The sequence below is a fragment of the Pinus tabuliformis genome, chromosome 2_2 (genome assembly GCF_031772625.1).
Source record: "Pinus tabuliformis cultivar Carrire ecotype Pingquan chromosome 2_2, CPIR1, whole genome shotgun sequence".
NCBI lineage: Eukaryota > Viridiplantae > Streptophyta > Pinopsida > Pinales > Pinaceae > Pinus > Pinus tabuliformis.
The window spans coordinates 931,162,171-931,181,170 of record NC_142300.1 but is presented as its reverse complement, the minus strand read 5'-3'; positions in this window follow the sequence as shown (position 1 = coordinate 931,181,170).

The window sequence follows — 19,000 nt, the reverse complement described above, 5'->3', positions numbered from 1 at the left end:
TTTATTTATTTATCTATATTTTTTCATGAAGTGAAGACATTGAAGTTATTAAAACGATCTCTCTATGAGTGGTTTATTTTTATTTATCTATTTTTCTCTCAAGATTATTTAGTGCCCACTTTGATTAGTGATGTTTCACAAGAAGTGCTTATAAGGTTGATAATTTAGTGCCAACTTTGATCAGTGATGTTTCACAATAAGTGCTTATAAGGTTGATTCGAGTAGAGTGATTTATTATTGTTACATATAGTTAATTACTTTCGGATAGAAAGTGATTTAAAATTAGAGATTTAATTTAACTGAGTCAAAGTTGAGTTAATTTTTATTTTGGGTAAAACTATATTTAGTGTGTAGTTGCATTTTTGAGTTATTTTGGGTGAGTTGTTAGTAAGAAAAAAAATTAAATATTCCTCACAAGGTTTATTGTAATTATCAAGTTTGTGTGATGAATTGAAAAATGCCAACTTATATTATTGTATATTAAATTTCGTGCCTTCCTTCCTTCACTTTTCTAACAAATTGGTATCAAAACTAAATTAAAAAAGCCAAAAAAGTCAGATTAACAATATTCCGTGAGAAAAGAACAAAAAAAAATTGTTAATTCCTTTGCATTGGTATCCAAGGCATTATAACGTATAACGCAGGAGGCACATGTGAAGAGGCGCAAACGTTTCATTGGTATTGAAGGCATTATAATGCAGGAGGCACCTGTGAAGAGGCGCGAACTCCACGGTCTTATCGTAGAAGACATTAGCAAAGTCAAAGGTTTAAACAAGTTCATGTGGACTTCATTTTTTTCCGAAGCAATATTAGAGTTGTACGTGACATCTTTTAATACGAAGCTTTTTAAAAGGCCTTTATAAACATGTCTATAAAGTGAGCAAGCACTCTAAGATTTTCCGAACATGGATCTTAAAGCAATGAACAAATCGAAATTCTCCTAACAGTCAATCCAGTGATGAATCTGGCAATGGTAAGAGAAAAATGAGAAGTGTGAAAGATATTTATGATGATTTGGATGTTATTTCAAACGTTGCATTATTGTCATTCCAACTTGCTTCATTCAATTAGAGATGATAATTGGGAGCAAGCCATGGATGAAGAAATTGAAGCTATTAAAAATAATGATACATGGGATTTGGTTGATTTGCTAAAGGATAAAATCCTCATTGGTGTAAAATGGGCTTAAAATGATGCAGGAGCATCTAGCTGATAGGACGAGATAAAAGGAAGGCTGTCTAGTCTCTAAAGGGGGCGGAGGAGTAAATTTACTGAACGGATAATGTGTTTGTTTCTTTTACTTTTATTTCATTAAACTGTCTAAGTTAAATAAATTAACAGTAATTAGGAACAGTAGGACTTATAATTAGTTAGGATCAATGTGTTAAAACAATTAATTTTACCTTTGTAATAATGTTGAACGACAATGAAAAGTTCTGTAACAAAACTGATGTAACTAATCAGGCATAACCAACAGCGGTTGGAAAAACTAATAGTTTTCTAACAGTCGTTTTAAAAGAGGGATAGAACACATTGTGGGGTTCGACTTTTCTGGGTAATGAAAAATTTATTTTTACAAAATTCTGTGCACTCTAGCCCCTCCAGCGTTCCTAAATTACTCGAATTGTTTATACAATATAGTATCCATGTTTATGTACAGTGTAGGTCTGTGTGTGACATAATTTATAGGTGTATGGTTATATGTGAATTAAACTACGCTGGTCCAATGAGAGAATAAAGTCTGGACAGGACACGAAGGAGCTCCCGGGACGTGTGACGAAAGACAACTTACAGTTTACAAGAAATTTACAGGCGGAATTATCAAGACCCGACCCAAACTAAATGACAAGCGAATAATTAATCACAGGCATTGCCAGGTATGCACAACAAACAAATATTCATAGCTTCATGCGTTTAAATTAAGACAGAAGAGAAAATAGAATTTCCTGTGCATTCATTCACATATATTGTTCAAAGCCAAAACCGTTCAACAGTTACAAAATCCGTGCCAAATTCCTTGACAAGTTGGGGCAAGATACCACACGGGTTTAGAAACCCTCGACTCAATTACAGACACCAGACAGAGAAATAGAAATTGTAAAGACTATAGCCGAGACTGTAACTGTCAGCGGCCCAATAAGCCATAGACACACAGACTTGACAAACCCCGACCAGACATTGAACAAAAAAGCAACCAAAGCATAGAAACGTTGCTACCCGTGATAAGCTGGAGCCACAAAACCGCCAGGCCCCGAATCCTTTCGAGGAACCATACCTGCAATCAAAAGTAGTGATACAAGTATAAGAAACAGATAGCGAAAAGGGACGAGGCGTATAACAGAGCAACGACAAATAACCATAAGTATTTACCTGATATTGGCAAGCCGTGGCCGAAGCAGTTCCACCAGAACACCCTACTCACAAAGGAGCCGATACATTAGCCAACTGAGAGAAAGAAATGCAAATGCTGATAGCATGGAACCAGAAAAACATACCTTGTGAGTGACGAAGGCGCCAGGGGAAGTTGATACCATATTCTGCCCGAAAACGAGGAGGGATGAACAGAACCCTGAAGACTGTCACCTGAAGCAGCTCCAACCAGTAACCGAACACAGGGGCAGAGAGAGGAAATCACAGGCATTAATATCACTTGTTACAAAAAGCGCAAAGACGTAATCGCGAACCACAGACATCCAGCTAACAGTCAGAAACAAGAACAGACCAAGGGAAAACAGGACCTTACCGAGACGACATTGTTATCACTAGACAAGGAGGAGCAACGTTCGGGTAACATCCTGAGCCGGAGAACGAGCAACAGAACCCCAGGTCGAAACCACCAAGAACGCAGAGCATACAGGACCCAAACGAGATGTGCAAACCAAATGACCAAGTGAGGGTTTGATCGCCCATACCTAGGCGGGACGAGAAATCCGAGGGAGGACAGTTGGAAATCAACTGAGGGCAGAGGTACCAATGATCTGTGTGGGTACAAAGGACAATTATAGTATCCATAAATTCAACCGCCAGCGAATCGACTTACATCCAGGAAAAAATCTGTTGTTCATTATTAACTGCCACGTTATTCCCACATTGGTATTCGTGGGAGAAGGTTTACATGGGCTGGACCCATCAAGTGGTATCAGAGTAGGAAGTTGAAAGAATCGGGATATGGAGGTTCAGAGACGCAGACGTGGAAGAGTTGTGCGCAGCAGTGGAGGCAGGAAGGAGAAGAGACCCAGAACTTGGGGATGACAGTGAGGAGGAGGCAATAGCTGCTATAGACGGAATAGATGAAGAAGCCCCAGAGATAAGACTGTTGAGATCGGTATTGCTAGCCAGCAGCAAACCCAAACCGGAGATTCCTAACTATGATGGCAGTCTGTCCGCAGATGTTCTGCTGGACTGGATAAGTGAGTTAGATAAGTATTTTGAGAACGAAGAGATCAGTGAGGACAAAAGAGTCAGATTTGCTGCAACCAAATTAAAGGGACACGCCGCTTTATGGTGGGATAGTGTCCAGGCAGATAGAAGGAGAATGAATAAGCTACCGATAAGGAAGTGGCCAAGGATGGTGGCAAAGCTGAAAGGCAGATTTCTGCCTAAAGATTATCAGGTTGAGCTTTATCGATAGGTACAGAATTTAAGACAGAAAGGTATGATCGTAAAGGAATACACAGAAGAATTTTATCGTGTAAACCTGAGGGCTGGTTATACTGATGATACTCCAGAGAAGACAGTGCGATACGTGAACGGTTTGAGGATGGAAATCCTGGATGAGATTAGTATTCTTTCTCCACGGAACATAGAAGAAGCCTTTCAAAGTGTTGTAAAGGTTGAAGAAAAGATTAACAGAAAACAGAATAATAGGAGAGGACGGGGAAATGGTAGAGGACAAGGACAGTGTTATGCTCTTAACCTGCAAAATGATACCCAAATACAGAACATGCGAAGAAAAGATACCCAGAACGCAAAATAGCAATGATTTTATTATTCAGAGAGTAATGTTCACTTGCCTCTTCGAGGGGGCAACCTCCAATAGAGCAGAGCTCGAATACAAAATAAGACACAATGCCCCTCGCAGGGAGTCTCTATCCTTTATATATGACTCATACATGCAATACCACGGGCCAATACCGTGGGTTTTATTAATACCATCTATCTAATACTACGACCCATTTGCAACTAACTGTGGTCCCGTCATTAATTGCGGGTTAACCACTTACAAATATTAATATGGGCTTTATTGACTCTTGACTATGACGTGATCCCATGACATAAATAAGGGGGTTAGGGTGGGACCCTAACATGCCCTCCCCCTTAAGACTAGCCTTGTCCTCAAGGCTGAAGCTGTGGAAACTGCTGAAGAATAGTGGCTGGTTCCCAAGTTGCATCTTCCAGAGAGGTGTCTTTCCATTTGACGAGGACTTCCTTAATCATGCGGCCGCGCAGGTGCTTGTCTCGTGTGTCTAGAACCTGTTCGGGTTGAAGCCAGATTGACCCTTCTTCGTCCAATTCAGGTAGACTGGTTTAAACTCGGCAATTGTTCCCAGTCACTTTCTTGATGCACGATACATGGAAAACTAGATGGATTTTTGCCGTGGGTGGCAAAGCCAACTTGTAAGCCATTTCTCCAATGCGCTGAAGTACTTGGTATGGTCCGTAGAATTTTGGAGAGAGCTTTTGACAACCCTTGTCTTTGAGTGATGTTTGCTTATATGGTTGTAGCCTCAAAAAGACCCGATCCCCTTCTTGAAATTGGCGCTCTGAGTGATGCTGGTCGACCTGTTGCTTCATGCGGTTCGGAGCTTGATGAAGATTCTCTCTAAGATGGGTGAGCATGGTTGCGCGGTGTTGTAGGAGTTGATCCACTGCTTGTACTTTGGAGCACCCCTTGAGATAAGAAGTAGGGGAAGGCGGAAGTTGACCATATACTGCTTCATAGGGAGTCAATTTGGTGGTGGCATGATAGTTGGTGTTATACCACCATTCAGCCAGAGGTAACCACTGTACCCAAAGGTGTTGCTTTTCTGAAGTGAAACACCTAAAGTAGGTTTCTAGACATTTGTTGACGGCTTCGGTTTGACCATCTGTTTGCGGATGATATGAAGTACTGAGTTTGAGTTGAGTGCCTTGTATTCTGAAGAGTTCCTGCCAAAAATTACTGGTGAAGATCGGGTCGCGGTCGGACACAATAGAAGTGGGCATGCCATGCAATTTGAAGATCTGATCCATGAAAGATTGAGCAACCAAAGTTGGTGTAAACGGGTGGGGTAGGGCGCAGAAATGAGCATACTTCGATAGTCGGTCCACAACCACCATGATGACTGATTTTTTCCCTGACTTTGGAAGACCTGTAATGAAATCCATAGAAACCTCCGTCCAAATTGATGCCGGAATGGGCAATGGTTGTAATGTGCCTGGTGTGTTGACGGTTTCCCCTTTGTGGCGTTGACAGACCTCACATTCTGCTACGAAGGTAAGGATGTCCTTTTTCATGCCTATCCAAAAAAATGATCTTCTGGTGCGAGCATACGTCTTCTGAAAGCCCGAATGTCCTACGATGGGAGATGAGTGCAATTCTGCCAAAATGCGACTTTTGAGGGTGGAAGTCGGTGAGATTACGACTCTGTCCTTGTAGCGAAGAATATCATTCTGCCATGAGTAGCCCTTGGTGGAATTAGGATCTACCTGCAATTGAGAAATGAGTTCGGAGAGCCCGGGGTGTGAAAACCATTCCCTGCGAGCCTCTTCAATCCAGTTTGGAATGGGGAGGGAAATTGCGAGCAGAGTACTTTCCTCCTCAAATTGGCGAGATAATGCATCTGCTACACTATTGTCTTTCCCTTTCTTGTAAATGATCTCATAATCATATCCCAGAATTTTGGCTAACCATTTATTTTGTTGTGGGGAGGATAGGCGTTGCTCCAAAAAATATTTAAGACTGTGATGATCTGTGCGGATTTGGAAATGTCGCCCCAATAAGTAAGGTCGCCAGGTCTCGACTGCATGTAAGATGGCCATCATTTCCTTCTCAGAGGTAGATTGGCCCAGATTCCTCCCACTGAGTTTTTGGCTTGTGAAGGCGAACGGTCGCCCTTCCTGCATTAAGACCGCCCCAATACCTGTACCTGAAGCATCACATTCAATGACAAAGGATTTGGTGAAGTCAGGTAGTGCTAAGACTAGAGTGGAACACAAGGCGTTTTTGAGAGCGGTAAATGCCTGTTGTGCTTCCTCGTTCCAGAAGAAGGAATTTTTCTTTAGGAGTTGAGTGAGGGGTTTCGCTATGCGGCCATAGTTGCGGACAAATTTACGATAATAGCCTGTGAGACCCAAAAATCCTCTCAAGCTCTTCAAGGTCTTAGGTTGAGGCCATTCTTGCATTGCCTGGATCTTTTTGGGGTCCACCTTGACACCTTCACGCCCCACAATGTGGCCCAAATACTCAACTTCTTCCATGCCAAACGAACACTTGGACATCTTGACAAATAATTTATGCTTGCGGAGCAGCTGCAAGAGTAGATCTACATGCTGAAGATGTGCAGCCCAAGTGCCACTATAGATGAGGATGTCATCGAAGAAGACAAGGACAAATTTTCTGAGATATGGTTTGAGAATGTGATTCATAAGGCTCTGAAAAGTAGAGGGGGCATTACAAAGACCAAATGGCATGAACAAGAACTCATAATGGCCTTCATGAGTTCTGAAAGCCGTCTTGGGAATGTCGACTTCCTTCATGCGAATTTGGTGGTAGCCTGAGCGAAGATCCAACTTAGTGAAGAATTGAGCCCCATTGAGTTCGTCCAGCAAATCGTCAACCACCGAGATGGGAAATTTATCTTTGACTATCAACTTATTAAGGGCCCTGAAGTCGGGACACATCCGCCACTCCCCATCTTTCTTGAGCACCATGACCACTGGGGATGAATAAGGACTAATGCTGGGACGAATGACACCTGCTTCCAACAGTTCCTTGATGATTTTTTCTATTTCATTCTTTTGGGTGAACGGATATCTGTATGGCCACACATTTGGGGGTTGGGCCCCTGGAACCAAGGTGATGCTATGATCATGTTCCCCTCGCGAGGGTGGAAGCTCATTAAGCTTGTCAAAGACCGTCCGATGGTTATTTAAAATCTGTTGCATCTCATGATGAATTGGCAGAGACATGGTTTCGACTACCTGGATGGCATTAAATTGAGCTACTACTCCACGATGGCCCTTTTTTAACAATTTTTCCATCCTATGCGAGCTGATGATAGAGGGGGCTCCCGCCTGGAGTCCACGGAGGGTATGAGTGGAGTTGTTATGCTTAAAACTCATATATAACTCCTGGAAATCCATTGTGATTGGCCCAAGAGTGCGGAGCCATTCAGCGCCGAGGACAATGTCGCAACCCCCCATGTGTATGGCAAACATGTGGGTTTTCAACTGATAATCCCCCATTTGAAGTTTGACATTTTCACAGCGGCCTTCACATTTCATTGTGCCCCCATCCGCAATTTGGACTTGGAAGTTAGAAATTGCTCGTACAAAACAATGCGCTGCTTCTGCGATTTTTTGATGGATGAAATTATGGGTACTTCCACTATCAATCAAGACTACTACTGGGCGATGTTTAAGAAAACCCCGGATTTTGAGAGTTTGAGGGGAAGAAATCCCCGCCAACGCATGCAGCGAAATAACTGGTTCGTCAGAGACATTCTCCTTTGGGTTGTCTTCTTCTAGCGCCTCATGTTCCTCAAGTGGTGGATCTTCCTCTGTTGAGCCGTAGTCAGTGGCATCTATTTGAAAAAAATTGGGCTCCTTGCATTTATGACCTGGGGAGTATTTTTCATCACAGTAGTAACATAGTCCTTGCTTCCTTCTTTTAGCCATTTCCACAGGTGACACCTTTTGGACCTTAAGTGTTTGAGTCGTGTTGTGAGCCTGTGGGGGACGACCTTTAGCGGGGAAATTTGGGCGACTGTATTGGGATGCTAATGCACGTTCCACCTTACGAGCTACCTGGCAAGCCTCCGTCCACGTGGGAGGGTGGTGAAGTAGAACTTGAGCTTTGATGGCTTCTTTAAGACCGCTGATAAAACATTCTGTGTAGAACTCATCTGTGAGACCCCTAGTGCGAAAGGCTAAGGCTTCAAAAGCGGTAATATATTCATCCACTGTACTAGTCTGTCGGAGCTTAGTGAGACGACCCAAAAAAGAGTCTTCCTGTTCAAAGCGATCTCTAAGAGCTTTGGTAAATTGGGTCCAAGTCCTAAAAGGTCCATTGCAACGCTGATGCCATTCCCACCATTGCCACCGTTCATTGTCCAAGTACATGCTCTCAATCATAAGCTTATTCGCATCATCTGGGATATGATTCAATTTGAAATACTGCTCCAATTGTGCTAGCCATGCGGACGGGTGAGAACCGTCAAATTTATGCACATCCAACTTGGGAGGTCGCTGACTGGGTGGTGGATGGGTGTGCCAGACGTGAGGAGAGTGGCTAGACTCACCCTCATTATATTCATGGCCATTATACGCCTCCTCGTGGGCTTGCTCCTTGCCCTTCGGGAGGAATTGCTGTATCTGGAGACTTAGTCCTTGGAACTCACGTTGGAGGGATTGCACGGAGTCTTCCAGTTTGTCCATCCTTTCATTTGCCATCGCTTGAGCTCTAGTCTCTACCATACACCAACCTGATGAAAAATTGGGACCGCCGAAAAAATTAGACTAATAAATTGAATGGTACCACCTTGCTCAGCTCGTCGTCTTGATTCTGATGGGCTAGATCACCAATAAGCGCCCCGGAAGATCTCAGATTTTTTTTATTTTTTTTTGAAAACTCCTGTTTTACTCCTTCTTGATCAATACTGCAGACACAAAATCCTCAAAATGTCAATGCTGCCAAAAGTCCTGCGAAAAGTATACCCCGGTATAGGAACCCTTCACAACAACTCCGATCTGGTGGGTCTGAGAGATCTGAATGGCGGAACAACTGCTACGGCGGATCTGATGGATCTGATGTCTGCTGCTGCTGCACCTCTTTGCACCTGTGGATCGGGAATAGATGATGTGTGATCCCCCGATAGAAAAGGAAACTATGGTCGTGAGGAGTGTCAGGTGCTACAGATCGCAATATACATAAGGGTCTGGCAGTAGTACTCGGCCCAATGTTTCAGGGCTCTAACTAAGGAGGATCGACCGTACCCTTAGCCGTACAACCTGACTTCCCTATCGTACGGGCGAGTAATCTCTCCATTCTCGGTGTACTATAGCCACAAGACGGCCGACGGTTTATCTATGGCGAGGTTTCAAGGGAGCCTACGGGGCTTCCGACATACCCAGAGGGTACGTGGAAGACAGTCCGTGCGCGGTTCTGTCTAATGCGCTACTACTCGAAGGGGTACCCACAGGGGTTACAAGGGAGTCCAACAGACGTGACCACCTCTTGTATTTCCTGCGTGCATGCCTCCCCAAATCCGCAGGTTTATGCGCTCAACGACAGATCCCGTGGTTTAAAGACGCCGGAACACGTCTCTAGCCAAAAAAAAAATTTGCTAAGAATTGGAGATCCCACCAGCCCTGGAAAGTGCTCTGATACCACTTGTTATGCTCTTAACCTGCAAAATGATACCCAAATACAGAACATGCGAAGAAAAGATACCCAGAACACAGAATAGCAATGATTTTATTATTCAGCGAGTAATGTTCACTTGCCTCTTCGAGGGGGCAACCTCCAATAGAGCAGAGCTCGAATACAAAATAAGACACAATGCCCCTCGCAGGGAGTCTCTATCCTTTATATATGACTCATACATGCAATACCACGGGCCAATACCGTGGGTTTTATTAATACCATCTATCTAATACTACGGCCCATTTGCAACTAACTGCGGTCCCGTCATTAATTGCGGGTTAACCACTTACAAATATTAATATGGGCTTTATTGACTCTTGACTATGACGTGATCCCATGACATAAATAAGGGGGTTAGGGTGGGACCCTAACAGACAGTCTTATGGCAGAGGAAGAACTGCCAGTAACAGCGAAGAAAGCAGCAGCTCCAGGGCCTCAGGAACAGCAGAGAAGGGAGATAGCATGAGAGGAGGTCGGCCATATCAGTGAGGAAGAGGGAATGGCCGAGGAAGGGGAGCTAATGTCCAATGCTACAGGTGCCACAAGTGGGGGCACAGATCCTTCGAATGCCCGGAAGCAGAGCACGCTGGCCAGAGGGGAACATTTGTTGCACAGCCTGAGGAAGCTGAGGCACCACCCCAGGAGGTGGAAAATGTGGCTAAAACAGGAGAGGCTTTGGTTCTAAATAAAGTACTGTTGAAGCTAGCCAAGGAGATGGCTGAGCAGACCCAACGGAAGGCACTGTTCCGAATAGTTTGCAAATCACATGGAAAGTGTTGTAAATTGATCATAGACAGTGGGAGTACAGACAATTTGGTTGCCACCGAGATGGTGGAGAAGCTGGGATTGAGGCGACTTAAGCACCCTACACCTTACAAGGTGTCATGGTTGCAGAAAGGCCACCAGCTATTAGTTGATGAACAGTGCGAGGTTGAATTTCACATTGGCAAGTACCAGGACAGGGTTGTCTGTGATATCATGCCAATGGACGTGTGCCATATACTGCTGGGAAGACCGTGGCAGTATGATCGGAAGGTGATGCACGATGGGAAGACGAATTGTTACAAATTTGTGAAAGATGGAGTCAAGCATACGCTTGTACCCATCAAAGAAGAGGATACAACAGAAGCAAGTGGAACAAAAGCATTATTGGTAGGAGGAAAACAGTTTATTAAACAGATTGAGGAAAACGAAGTGAATTATGGGGTCATGAGGAGAACTAAGACTGTGTTGCTGAACACAGAAATGTCTGAATTGCCTGCAGAGATTCAGGAGATGTTAGAAGAATTCAAGGACATTATAGTTGATGACTTACCAGACAAGTTTCCTCCCAAGAGGAGCATCAGCCATCATATCGATTTCATACCCGGAGCAAGCCTACCAAATAAAGCAGCGTATCGAATGAGCCCGAAAGATAATGAAGAGATTCGCAAACAGGTGCAAGAGCTGCTGGACAAGGGGCTGATCAGAGAAAGCTTGAGCCCTTGTGCGGTACCAACAGTACTCGCGCCTAAGAAGGGTGGAGAATGGCGGATGTGTACGGATTCGCGAGCTATCAATAAAATCACTATTCGATACAGGTTTCCCTTACCCAGAATGGACGATATGATGGATTGTCTCAGTGGGGCAGCTTATTTCATGAAGATCGATCTGAAGAGTGGCTATCATCAGATCAAGATCAGAGAAGGAGACGAGTGGAAGACAGCCTTCAAGACCAATGAAGGGCTGTACGAGTGGCTAGTCATGCTATTCGGTTTGAGTAACGCTCCTAGTACTTTTATGAGGTTGATGAATGAAATGTTGAAAGAGTTTATCGGTAAGTTTGTGATAGTATATCTTGATGATATTTTGATTTTCAGCAGAACAAAAGAAGAGCACCTTCAACATGTTCGAAGAGTGCTAGAGAAATTACAGCAGAATAAACTGCTGATAAACTTGAAGAAATGTACTTTCCTGCAGAAAGAACTAGTTTACTTGGGCTTTGTAATTGCAGAAAATGAATTGAAGATGGATCTAGAAAAGATCGCAGCGATCGTCAATTGGCCGTCACCGAAGAGCTTATTTGAGGTACGTAGCTTTCACGGGCTGGTGAGTTTTTACCGCAAGTTTATAAGAAATTTTAGTGAAATCTGCGCGCCGATGTTAGACACCATCAAAAAGGCCAGTCAGCCTTTTTGTTGGACCAAGGCAGCAGAGAATAGTTTCCAGCTCTTGAAGCGAAAGATTACAGAGAGGCCGATTCTAAGGCTACCAGATTTTAATAAGCTTTTCCAGGTTCGATGCGATGCAAGTGGGACAGCCATTGGCGCTGTGCTCAGTCAAGAAGATAAACCGGTTGCATTCTTTAGTGAGAAATTGAACGAGAGCAGGCAGAAATATTCCTCATATGACAAGGAATTTTATGCTGTTGTCCAAGCTTTAAAGCATTGGAGACACTACCTGCTGGGAAATGAGTTTGTGCTATTTTCTGATAATTCAGCACTGCAATATGTAATGCAACAGCATAAATTGAACCACAAGCATGCCAAATGGGTAGAGTATCTGCAGAGTTTCACCTTTGTGCTAAAACACATCAGTGGGCAAGCCAATAAGGTGGCAGACGCATTGAGCAGAAGAGCTTTGCTCTTACAAGAAAGTACAATACAGGTGATGGGATTCGAACACTTAAAAGATTTGTACCAGACCGACACAGACTTCAAGGAAGCCTTTGAAGCCTGTCAGAATCCCGTGCTGAGGAATACAAGTCCATGGTTGGACTACAACTTGCAGGAAGGATTATTGTTTAGAGGAGGACAGTTATGTATCCCGGACTATTCGATGAGAGAAAATATTGTACGGGAGAAACATAGCAGGGGTCTAGCCGGTCATTTCGGCATAGACAAAACTTTGGAGCAGCTCAGACACTTCTATTACTGGCCCAAAATGCGCAGGGATGTACAACGGTATGTGAATAGGTGTAAAGTGTGCCAACTAGCGAAGGGACATAGTCAAAACACTGGACTTTACACCCCACTACCTGTTCCAAGTAGGCCATGGGACTCAGTCAGCATTGACTTTGTCTTGGGACTGCCTAGAACGCAGCGAGGATATGACTCAGTGATGGTGGTGGTAGATAGATTTTCAAAAATGGCACATTTCATCCCTTGTCGGAAAACTAGTGATGCCACTCATGTAGCTCACCTGTTTTTCACAGAGATTGTTAGATTACACGGCCTACCCAGATCTATTATTTCTGACAGGGACGTAAAATTCACAGGACACTTTTGGCGCACCCTGTGGAAAAAGTTGGACACACAGTTGAACTTCAGTTCTGCATATCATCCGCAGACTGATGGACAAACGGAAGTGGTGAACAGGAGTTTGGGAAATTTGTTACGAAGTTTGACTGGGGAAAATTCATGGTTATGGGATCGTGCTCTCGCTCAGGCAGAATTCGCTTATAACGATTTGCCAAATCGTAGCACCGGACACAGTCCATTTCAAATCTTGTACGGCATGCATCCTCGGGGGATACATGAACTACGAGATTTGGGAAAGTTGGAGAGAAGGATTGTTGATGGAGAAGATTTTGCTGAAGCGATGAGTGAACTACACGAATGGGTGAAGTTAAAGTTGCAGGACAGCGTGCAAAAATACAAACAACAAGCAGATTTAAAGCGACGGGAAATCCAATTTAACGTAGGTGATGAGGTCCTTGCACACTTGCACAAAGAACGGTTTCCTAAGGGCATGTATAATAAGCTAAAATTTAAAAAGATTGGTCCCTGTAAAATTTTGCGCAAGTTCTCAGCCAACGCTTATGAAATTCAGCTACCACCTGATATAGGCATATCACCTATTTTCAATGTGGCAGACCTGTTCCCATATACTGCCAACTCAGAGGAAGACAGTGTGGTACGGCCAGAACGGGACACCCAAATTGGAGACAGTTCTTGGATGAGGCACATGCCTTCGGTTCAGCCCCATGAGATCGAGAAGATTCTCGATACCCAGGTAGCCAAGAAGACTCGCAGGAAGGAGTATCTATGATACCTCGTCAAGTGGAAGAACCGTCCAATTGAGGACAGTTCGTGGCTCGACGCGGCGCAGATACAGAAGGCTGGTTATTCTGTGGAGGAGCTCATGGAACAGAGCCATGACTTTTTTCTTACCCCGGGAGCCTGATGCAGGAGCATCTAGCTGACAGGACGAGATAAAAGGAAGGTTGTCTAGTCTCTGAAGGGGACGGAGGAGTAAATTTGCTGAATGGATAATGTGTTTGTTTCTTTTACTTTTATTTCATTAAGCTGTCTAAGTTAAATAAATGAACAGTAATTAGGAACAGTAGGAATTATAATTAGTTAGGATCAATGTTTTAAACAGTTAATTTTACCTTTGTAATAATGTTGAACGACAATGAAAAGTTCTGTAACAAAACTGATGTAACTAATCAGACATAACCAACAGCGGTTGGAAAAACTAACAGTTTTCTAACAGTTGTTTTAAAAGAGGAACAGAACACAGTGTGGGGTTCGACTTTTCTGGGTAATGAAAAATAGATTATTACAAAATTCTGTGCACTCTAGCCTCTCCAGCGTTCCTAAATTGTTCGAATTGTTTATACAATATAGCATCCATTTTTATGTACAGTGCAGGTCTGTGTATGACATAATTTATAGGTGTATGGTTATATGTGAATTGAACTACGCTGGTCCAACGAGAGAATAAAGTCTGGACAGAACACAAAGGAGCTCCCAGGACGTGTGGCGAAAGACAACTTACAGTTTACAAGAAATTTACAGGTGGAATTATCAAGACCCAACCCAAACTAAATGACAAGCGAGTAATTAATCTCAGGCATTGCCAGGTATGCACAACAAACAAATATTCATAGCTTCATGCGTTTAAATTAAGACAGAAGAGAAAATAGAATTTCCTGTGCATTCATTCACATATATTGTTCAAAGCCAAAACCGTTCAACAGTTACAAAATCCGTGCCAAATTCTTTGACAAGTTGGGGCAAGATACCACACGGGTTTAGAAACCCTCGACTCAATTACAGACACCAGACAAAGAAAGAGCAACTGTAAAGTCTACAGCCGAGACTGTAACCGTCAGCGGCCCAACAAGCCATTGACACACAGACTTGACAAACCCCAACCAAACGTTGAACGAAAAGCAACCAAAGCATAGAAACGTTGCTACCCGTGACAAGATGGAGCCACCAAACCACCAGGCCCCAAATCCTTTCGAGGAACCATACCTGTAGTCACAAACAGTGTCACAAATATAAGAAACAGATAGCGAAGAGGGACGAGGCGTATAACAGAGCAACGTCAAATAACCGTAAGTATTTACCTGATATTGGCAAGCCGTGGCCGAAGCAGTTCCACCAGAACACCCTGCTCACAAAGGAGTCGATACATTAGCCAACTGAGAGAAAGAAATGCAAATGCTGATAGCATTGAACCGGAAAAACATACCTTGTGAGTGACAAAGGCGCCAGGGAAAGTTGATACCATATTCTACCCGAGAACGAGGAGGAATGAATAGAACCCTAAACACTATCAACTGAAGCAGCTCCAACCAGTAACCGAACACAGTGGCAGGGAGAGGAAATCACAGGCATCAATATCGCTTGTTACAGGAAGCACAGAGACGCAATCGCAGACCACAGACATACAGATAACAGTCAGAAACAAGAACGGACCAGGGGAAAACAGGACCTTACCGAGTCGACATTGTTATCACCAGACAAGGAGGAGCAACGTTCGGGTAACATCCTGAGCCAGAGAACGAACAACAGAACCCCAGATCGAAACCTCCAGAAACCACCGAGAACGCAGAGCATACAGGAACCAAAAGAAATGTGCAAACCGAATGACCAAGTGAGGGTTTGATCGCCCATACCAAGGCGGGTCGAGAAATCCGAGGGAGGACAATTGGCAAGCAACTAAGGGCAGAGGTACCAATCATCTGTGTGGGTACAAAGGACAACTACAGTATCCATAAATTCAACCGCCGGCAAATCGACTTACATCCAGGAAAAAATCTGTTGTTCATTATTAACTGCCACGTTATTCCTGCATTGGTATTCGTGGGAGAAGGTTTACGTGGGCTGGACCCATCATACAATACAAAGTTGAATGAGAAAAGTGAAATTGACATATTTAAAGCAAGACTTGTAGCAAAAAATGATTTTTTATTTGTCAAAATAAATACCTTAGAGATTTGCTGAAAACATTCAAGATGGAAAATTGTAAATATTTGCCTACACTTGTTGCAACATGTACAAAATTACATAAGGATGATGAAGGATCAGATGTTAATCCAACTCTATGCAAAAAATTGGTTGGCAACGTCTTGTATCTCACAGTGACAAGACTAGATATTATGCAAGGAATTAGTTTGATTTCAAGGTTTATGGAGACTCCAAAAGACTCACATTGGAGAACAGGCAAAATAATTCTGAAATATATAGTAAGAACTACCGATTATGGCATAATGTATGCAAGCACAAAGAAGAAAGATTTGATTGGGTACACCGAGTGTGATTTTGCAGGCTGTTTGGATGAAAGAAGAGCACTTTTAGTTATGTGTTCCAACATGGTTCAGGTGTGATGTCATGGACATCTAAAAAGCAACCTATTGTGACATTATCATCAGTAGAAGCATAATATGTAGCAGCGACATCAACAACATGCCAAGAAAAATGGTTAAGAAGAATATTGGATGGATTCAAGCACAAACAAGTATCAATAGCAATATATTGTGACAACACCTCAACCATTGCACTATCCAAGAATAGTATGTTTCACCAAAAGAGCAAACATATATTGATACTAGCTATCATTGTATTATAAAACTTGTGAACAATTGAGAATTCTACTTGAAGCCTTGATAATCGAGTGATCAATTCACTGATATATTTACTAAGCCATTGGCAAAAAATGTGTTTGAGTTTCATAGAAAACACTTGGGTGTTGTAAGCCTAGCTGAGACTTGGACTAGCAGACATGTTTGAATTGTCATGAGTCATGTTTTAATTTAGTGGTTGTAATTGAAGGGGAGTGTTAAAGATAGCTAATTACTCCCCATGGAGAATTATCTAAAAATTAGAGAGTCCATTAAGTGAGTCAAATTGAGTCAAGTCTTATTTTAGGTAAAGTTGAATTTAGTGTATGGTTACATGTTAAGTTATTTTGGGTGAATCAATAATCAGAAAAATTTTAAATACCCCTCATGGGGTTTATTGTAATCATCAAGTTTTTATGATGAATTGAAAATCCGTAGTGCATATTAATGTGTGTTAAATTTCATGCCTTTCCTCCTCGGCCTTTCCAGGAATTACCACTTAACATGGATTTTGGGAGGTAGAATTAATTCTATAGCTTCTAAGATCGATTTCAATCATCCTAAGACAATTTTATAATATCAAGGGCTAGATAATATCAAGGGTTAGTTCTAGGCCTACGGCTGCACAATTGATATTTATAATATGAAGGGCTAGTTCTAGGCCTCCGGCTGCACCTGCAAAAGCACAACGAATATTACAAGCTCGGTCCTCATCACTCACAATCCACTTAACTCGGGAAAAAAGCAAGCACGAAAAGATTTCCAAAACAAAATAAAAGAAGGAAAATGCGTGAATTCAAACACCTCATCACTCGCAGTCCACTTAAATAAAAGAAGGAAATTGTGTGAATTAAAACACCTCATCACTCGCAATCCACTTAACTCGGGCAAACAACAAGCACGAAAAGCTTTCCGAAACAAAATAAAAGAAGGAAACTGCATGAATTCAAACAACCGGGTATCAAATAACATCAATGTATACAAAGAAAACTGCATGTGACATCTATCTCTTAGATGGAACATTAACAGTAAATGAAATGGAGCTGACAACCTAAAACTAATAAGAGGTTCAAATCACAGTGATCAAAGGGTAGTATTTTGGCAAAGTGACGATGGAACACGTCACGTGCACGGGATACAGGGACAGAGCTCGCAATAGCCATGGGTTAGAGAAAAGCATGGAAACTAAACCCTAATGCGATATCAGGAACTCTGAACTATCGATGGCATTGTATGAGTAAAACCAAAATATCTTTCTCACCTTATGATACATTAACATGCATATGCCAATACATGAACATGTGAATGCCGAAAATGCCCGGACTATATATTATAGGGGTGAAACTTCGTATACAGAATTTGGATATCGTAAATTGCAAAACTAAGCAGTAAGCGATCAAAATTTGAGATGGAACCATCGTGAGTGACAGTATGGCCAAATCTTTGAAACCCTAAATAGGTTCGAGATTCGGAAATGAATAATCTTAAATCTAGATTTAAACATGAGTGACTTTAACCCTAGATGGAAACATTATGGATGATTTGTTAACGCACTAATATATATGGGTCATCAATTGAAACTATGGGTCATAAATTGAAATGAAAGGGTTTATCCCTTTAATTTATTTCTTTAGAAATTTTAGAGTGCAATTTAAAAAAGAAAATTCACACGAGTAGGGAGAGGAGAATCGGAAAATCAACATTATCCTAGTTTGGACTGAAATCAAAAGTAACAAGAAGTCACGAGTCGTTTGAGACTCGATGCAGTCTACTATTCATAAAGCAAACAGATATCTCACCACCCATGTCCACTCTTAGTCCGTATAATTGATCAAAATCCTTATAAAAATCCTTTGAGACAACACTTGAAAATAAAGTAATTTATAAAAGTGATTGATAAATGTTAACCGAATGATAATTCATTGATGATAAGGATATGCCATGAAAAACAAAGAAAAACATACTCCAAAAAGGGACGAAGTAAAAAAGCAGCCCACAAAAATACTGTGGAAATATCAGTACTAGCACCTTTCATATCGCTCAAAAAGAACACAAATTTCATCTGAGGACATTGTTGAGGCATTTTTCTTCAAGATTCATATCATAATAACACAGTAAAGAAAAACAATGCAGGGTGGAAAATATCAGTTACTATAACCTTTTATATTTGCTCAAAATTAAAAAAATTAAAAATTTCATCTGAGAAGACATTGTTGAGGTATTAATCTTCGAGATCCATATCAAAATAACACAGTACAGCAGAGAAATGCAGGCCAGATAAACAATCCTCCTGGTTTGGATTCAAATATTCTCTTAAACTCATACAAGCAAAGCATAACAACATCTAATTTGTTTCTAACAACTACATAGAAATTAACCCTCCAAAATGGCATGCTGCCCTACATCTTAAAAGAAAAACATAACAAAATTTGACTAACTATTTTCTACTTCAAAGAAATTAACCCTCCAAAATGGCACCCTGCCCTATGTCTTAAAAGAAAAGCATAACAAAATATGACTAACTATTTCCTACTTCAAAG